Below are 7,694 nucleotides of genomic sequence, written 5' to 3' on the forward strand. Positions count from 1 at the left end.
GTTCATCCATACCCAGAGAAGTGGTCTCTGCACCTTTGGTCGCTCGACGGGAGTCCGCGGGACTCCCTGAGCATGTGCTAGACACAATTTCACAGGCTAGAGCTCCGTCTACACGACGCCTCTATGCCTCCAAATGGTCTGTGTTCTCCACATGGTGTTCAGACCATGGTGAAAGCCCGACCTCTTGTGACGTATCAGTGATACTGTCATTTTTGCAAGAGCTCTTGGAGAAGGGACGATCCCCCTCCACGCTCAAGGTCTATGTAGCAACTATAGCGGCGTCACACGCCCTTATAGCAGGCCAGTCGGTGGGCAGAAACGACTTAGTCGTCCGATTTATGAGAGGTGCCAGACGGCTTCATCCGCCTTGCCCTCCCACCGTCCCTTCTTGGGAGCTGCCCACGGTGCTGAGAGCCCTGAAGGGGGCCCCCTTTGAACCGCTACAGTCCATAGGCCTTAAAGCCCTGTCGCTAAAGACCGCTCTGCTATTGGCACTAGCGTCTGTTAAGCGTGTGGGTGATTTGCAAGCACTTTCGATAAGCCCTAATTGCCTAGAATTCGGGCCTAACGACTCGAGGGTCGTCCTGAAACCGAGGCATGGCTATGTGCCAAAGGTGCTCTCCACACCTTTTAGAGCACAAGTGGTCACCCTCTCTGCGTTACAAAACACAGAGGAGGATCCAGGGCTGAATCTACTTTGCCCAGTGAGGGCTCTAAAAGTCTACATAGAGCGTTCTGCGCCAATAAGACGATCAGAACAGCTCTTCATATGCTTTGGAAACCGCACCAGAGGGTTACCGGTCTCTAAGCAAAGACTTTCAAGGTGGATTGTTGATGCAATCCAGCTAGCCTACTCTTCTTTGGGCCTGCAGAGCCCAATTGGAGTAAGAGCCCATTCGACGAGAGCAGTGTCCTCGTCTTGGGCATGGTCTAATGGTGTGACTATCGCAGAAATTTGTGAGGCGGCTGGCTGGAGCTCGCCGTCCACATTTGCTAGATTTTACAATCTAGACGTCCCGGCGCTTCATGCTAGGGTACTTTCTGTGTGAAGGTCACCTTCTTGTTCCTCATTTGCATGCTCTTGGCCATTCTTGCCCAAGGCTCAAACTCTACTCGTATGCACTCGGTCCCTTGGCTACTGAGGCGATACGAACACGGGATGATCAGGCTAGGCCAGACGTAACCTCGTTGAGCTTATTCTGCCCCTAGTTGCTATTATCATATCTTGGTTTAACAAATCAAGTTTGATTGCGTTGGTCGTCCTCCCTTCTTAGCATGGCGTGATTGAACTGGGTTCCCATATGCGTCTTCGACGCAGTACGAGTGAAGTATTGAAAGGGAACGTACTCGGTTACTAACGTAACCTCGGTTCCCTGAAATACGGGAACGAGTACTGCGTTCCTTGCCATGCTAAAAAGGCTGCACAACTCAGTCGTCGCTTCAGTCGAAGTAACCTGAATTCCTGTGGCGAAGCGGGCATTATATAGCCAGATGCCCCGCCCATATTGGCGGGCTTTGGCGGGCTTCTCTGCCATAGGTTCGTGCAGCACCGCTGCCAAGCCATTGGTTTGTTTTAATAGCACTGCACGATCCAATGGCTGTGCAGTTTCACTGCGTGATTGAATAAGGCTTCAGTTCAGGAGAAAAAAAGGGGTTTTTCCCATATGCGTCTTCGACGCAGTACTCGTTCCCGTATTTCAGGGAACCGAGGTTACGTTAGTAACCGAGTACGTTTTTTACACTGTTAAAGAGTTGGATTCCCATGCTAAACATGGACAAAGTTTCAAAAATTAAGTTTTTACGTTTGAAGGAGTATTTCTGTTCCAAAAATACTCCCTCCGGTTTGTCACAAGTTTCGGAAAGTTTTTTTTGAGTATGGCTCTGTGTGACGTTAGATGGAGCGGAATTTCCTTATATGGGTCCTAAGGCACTTCTGCCGGAAGAGCGCACGCTCCCGTATAGCAGAACACTGAGAGCACAACAGACGTTCACTGATCAGAGTGAGAGCATTGCGAAATGTCACAAAAAAAGTGTGCTTTTGGTTGCCAGGGCAAGACAACCCTGCACAGATTACCAAAGAAAAAACAGCATTAAGGGAGCAGTGGATGGAGTTTATTTTTACAGAGCATCAACGGAGTTGTGCAAGTGTTTGTGTTTGTTCCCTGCATTTCGAAAATGCTTGTTTTACAAACAAGGCCCAGTTTGACGACGGATTTGCGTATCGTTTATTTCTTAAGGATGATGCAATCCCAACGAAAAAGGGTCACGATTGTGTGTTGGAACCACAGGCGGTGAGTAAAACTGCTTCAAATATCTCTGCCTCCTTGTTAGTGCGTCCCCTCCCATGCCGGAGACCCAGGTTCGAGCCCCGCTCGGAGCGAGTCGTTGCTGCTGCTGCTCTCGTTCAGTTTCAGCCTCGGGATCTGAATCTGGATCATAAATAAATGGCTGAATCTGACTGTTAGCCATGATTTGTTTTGGATGATGGTTTTTTCCTCACTGTAATATATCACAGCTTCCACACGCTCTCAACGCAAAAGCCTACTCGCGCTCGTGATTCTTTAGCTCCGCCCACATGTCACGCCTCCAGTTGGTCGTGTTTTTCCGGGAAAAATCGGTACAGACTATCTTTCTCTCATGAATATAATAAAACTAAAGACTTTTTTGAGTTATGAAGGATGCAGTACTACTCTATAGGTACTCAAGATTAACAGGATATTGAGTGAAAACGAGCATTTCACCCCCCCTTTAACACTCACTATTCTAATTCTGTTCTTTAAAAAAATCTAACTACCTTTCTAATCTTTTTGTATTCTATTTTATTTTCATTTATCATGTAATTGTGTGTTTGTGTGTGTAAAGACCTCTAACTAGCTTGCTCTATTCTTTTTTTTATTCTATCTGTTTTCTTTTTATTTATTATATTATTTAAAATCCCATGCTACGTGTACTGTGTTAACCTAACTGAGACTTGTTATAGCACTTATATATCATTGCTCTTTTTGTTGTTTTTGATTGCTTCCACTGTCTTTATCTGTAAGTCGCTTTGGATAAAAGCGTCTGCTAAATGAATAAATGTAAATGTAATAAATGTAAAAATAAATAAAGAAAACATGCAGCAAATGAAAAAAAGGTGATTAATCTGTTAAAATTTGTTAATCTGGGTTAACAGCAAGTATAAGTATTATATACTTCGAGCAGAGCCTGCATGGGCCTAATCTAGGCTATTTTTTTTTAGTTTTTTTCATTGCATCTGAAAATGACTTCGTTCATCACATTCAATTAACGCGCTCTGGCGCAGATCCCCCTCTTGTGTTGCTCAGCTGTGGACGATTTAAAAAATTTTATATAAAGGTTGCTGTCCCATTTTATACAGGAGTTGCTCATGTAAAAAAAATCTAAATTATATTGTTAGTTCTAATTATATTATTAACACGTTAATTTAGGCTATTTAACATTCATTGTGACATTTTACCATTTTTAATTTATAAACTCCTTGACATTTTAAAGTTAGTTTAATAGTATTTAAATTCAAGTTTAAAAATAGGTTTCAACTGCTAAATACCAACAACCATACTGCATGTGAATAAATAAAATGCATACTTTTCATAACATTTCATTATTCATATAATGCATAACATTTCTGGTGTTTGGATTTGTACTTCAATATGATGAGCTCTAAGTTTAAGAAAAGCCCTAGACTGGTTCAGAGCCATATAGAGAGCTCTCTATATGGCTCTGGACTGTTCTCCCCCTCTCTCTCTCTCTCTCTCTCTCTCGCTCTCTATTTAACCGTAATAGCTCAATAAAATACGTCTTCCTTCAGGTAGAATGAATATTTTCCTGCTTGCTAAATGTTGGTCTCATGATCAATAAGTTGTATTCGCCTCAGTCTGATTCAGTAAACTCAAACCACAGACAGTGAAGTGGAGTCCCGCGTGCTGTGAGGCGGGTACAGAAGATTCCATTTGGTCTTAAAGCCTTCCGCGAACATCCACGATCACAAACAACAATGATTTTCGTAAAATAATGCTTAATTATTAATTGATGATATGTTATTATCATTATGTCCTTATTTATTTATTAAGCACTTTTAAACAACTTCTCATTGAACAAATTGCTGTACAAACACATAAGCAATCATAAAAACATACATCTACACCACATATAAATAATGAAATAAACTCCTCAGTTTGACAACCTACAAAAGCAACTACTGTACCCCATTGAATGCTAGAGCTAGGAGGTGTTCTTTAAGCTTATGTTTAAAAAAAGGTAAATGTACATTCCAATCTGATAGAAAGGGGTTGATCATTCCAGAGTTTAGGAGCTATCGCTACAAAAGCTCGATCTCCACTTCTCCGCTTTGTTCTTGGAGTCGTTAAAAACAGCTGGTCAGCTGACCTCAAGGACCGTTTTGGTTTGTATTTCTCAATAAGATTTGCCATGTACAACGGAGCCATACCATGCAGTTATTTCTGAACAAAAATTTAAATTTTTAAATTATTATTCTGTAGTCAATCGGTAGCCAATTTAAAGAGCTCAATACTGGGCTAATATGGTTTTGCTTACGAGTACCCGTCAAAAGTCTCACAGTGGCGTTTTGAACTAGTTGTAAGCGTTTAATCAGTGACTTATTAATGCCGACATAAAGCGAATTGCAGTAATCTAGTCTTGTAAATATAAATGCATGAATGAGCTTTTCGAGATCACGAGCGGACAGAAAAGGTTTCACTTTCGCTACTAATCTCAAATGATAGAAACAAGACTTAACGACAGAATAAATTTGTCTCTCAAACCTGAGATATTTGTCGAAAAGAACACCTAAATTCCGGACTAATGGCTTACAAAAGGTGGCTAAATCAACCAGATCATCAAGATTATTTGGAACTCCAAACCATACGACTTCAGTTTTCTCTTCATTTAGTTAACATTTTTTTTAAAGATAACAATGATTTATTGTCATGTATACAATTATGCAACAACTCTACTTGGTCCTTGCTGTTCTTTTTCAGAGGGAGATAAATTTGAATATAATCTGCAAAAAAAGTGAAAGGGGATTCCATGCTTGCTAAAAATTGACCCAAGGGGTAGCAAATATAAAGAAAACAAGTTTGGGCCAAGAATGGACCCCTGAGGAACCCCACTGAGCAGAGAAACAGGTTGTGAATGATCTCAACCAATATTTACCAAAAAGGTTCTATTTAAAAGAAAAGACTTGAACCATGCAAGCGCTGTACCTTTAATTTCTACTACATTTTCTAGACGTGAGAGTAAAATGTCATGGTCAATGGTATCAAACGCAGCGCAAGAACTGCTGGTCATCCATTTTCGAAAACAAGAACTGCTGAAGACCCTGAGTCGACTGCAGTCAGCAAATCATTTAAAACCCTATCAAGGCAGACTCAGTACTGTGAAAAGCCCTAAAACCTGACTGAAAAACTTTAACGATATCGTTCTGAATCAAAAAGCTATGTATTTGATTCAAAACGACCTACTCCAAAACCTTGGACATAAAAGGTAACTTCGAGATTGGCTGGTAATTTGATACAACAGCAGGGTCCAAATTTGTTTTTTTCAAAAGGGGCTGGACAAGAGCGTATTTAAAATGTTTAGGAACACCTCCAGTTAAAATAATATTGTTTATAATGACTAAAATACTGTGGCCAAGAACATCAAATGCTTCCTTTATCAATTTAGCTGGAATAATGTCTAATGAACTGTCAGTTAGTTTTGACAGCTTGATTACCTCAGTTAGTGACTGCAAAGTGATCATTACAAAATGGTCAAATGTAACAAATGGTGGCCAAACAACAGAAGGATCAAACAAACTAGGTTTGATTGTAGTTTTAATGTCGGAGATCTTTAGGATAAAAAAATCCAGAAAAAAAAAATAATAATAGACTGTGGGCCGAGGGGAGATTTCGTGTTTTCAAACAATCTGTGCTGAGGGATAACCCAGTTTTTTTATATGTAACTGCTACGCTTTTCGACAAAGCAAATAAAAATTGTTGCCACTCATACACTTTGTCCATTACTATAATATCGATAATTTTCTCCTGGTGAACAGAGCAAGCAGCTATGTGCGGGGTCCGAGCTGGATTTAAGATTGTACTATTTAAGATCAGAACTATTTTACCTAATTTTGCTACATATTTAGTTTGACACAAAATGAGAATGTAGAGATTACTTTATCTATTTGTACAGTTTTTACTTTATGTAACCATCTTTTGTCATATGATGTACTGCTCATCAAGCCTGCATTTATTTGTTCAAAAATACAGAAAAAAAATTTATATTGTGATATATTATTACAATTTAAAATAATTGATTTTCAATTTATTATACCTTTAAATTATCATAGATTTTTGTGGTGCAAAGCAGAATTTTTAGAATTATTATCACATGATCCTTTAGAAATTATTCTAATATGATGATTCATTATCAAAGTTGGAAACCGTTCTACTGCTTAATTTTTTTCATAACATGTGATACTTTAATACTTTGAATAAAAATAAAAAAATAAAAAAGCTTTGTTTTTAAAATATAAATATTTTGTAACAATATACACTAATAATACACTAATATATAATATACACTAGTAACTTAGGGTCAGTAATTTTTGTTTCTTTCTTTTTTTAAATAAAAACAATACTTTTATTCAGCAAGGATGTGTTAACTTGATAAAAAGTGATAGTAAAGAAGATTTATATTATTAGAAAAAAAAATGATATATATATATATATATATATATATATATATATATATATATATATATATATATATATATATATATATATATATATATATATATATAATTTATTTATTTTTTCAATTATTTTTAACATTTTATTCATCAAATATATTAGACAGCATACCTGTTTTCAACACTCATAATAAATCAGAATATTAGAATAATTTCTAAAAGATCATGTGATAGACTAATGTAACATGTGACACTGAAGACTGGAGTAATGATGCTAAAAATTCAGCTTTGCATCACAGGAATAAATAATTTTAAGGATATTAAAATAGAAAACTATTATTTTAAGTTGTTATAATATTTCACAATATTACAGTTTTTTCTGTATTTTTGATCAAATAAATGCAGGCTTGTGAGCAGAAGATACTTCTTTCAAAAACATTAAAAATAGTAATGTTTACAAACTTTGCAGAATGAACAGTAGTACACAGTTAAGTAGTATGGCTTATAGTATAGCAGTAACAACATAAGATTAGTACACTATAAAAAATGAATCATGGGTCTTGTAATTTTCATCAAAAAAATTAAGGTGATAATTAAAAATAATGTGTGGATTTCATTAAAGAAATTGTGATTCAGTGTTGTATAGAAAATAATGAGGACTTTTTACTAAAAAACCAAGAGATGCGTTTTCCTCATTTTGTTTTAGGAGACTTAAGCAGTTTTGGTGCTTGAATTGGGGAACTAATTAAACTAAAATAATTAAGGAAAGAAGGCTGCCTATTTAATTTAAGTGAATTAGCTCAATTTTGCAGTTTTATTTTAGAGGTGATTGTTAGTTCCAAGCATGCTTTGCATATGGCTGGATATGGAGAGTAAATTTAGAAATTAAATGCTACTTTATGTTTTTGAGTGAAGGGAGGCATCTATTAATGTTTAATGTTCAGTTACATTTGACATTTGTAAGAGTTTCTGTAACATCGAAGTTTCC

The sequence above is a fragment of the Carassius gibelio genome, chromosome B21 (assembly GCF_023724105.1).
Source record: "Carassius gibelio isolate Cgi1373 ecotype wild population from Czech Republic chromosome B21, carGib1.2-hapl.c, whole genome shotgun sequence".
NCBI lineage: Eukaryota > Metazoa > Chordata > Actinopteri > Cypriniformes > Cyprinidae > Carassius > Carassius gibelio.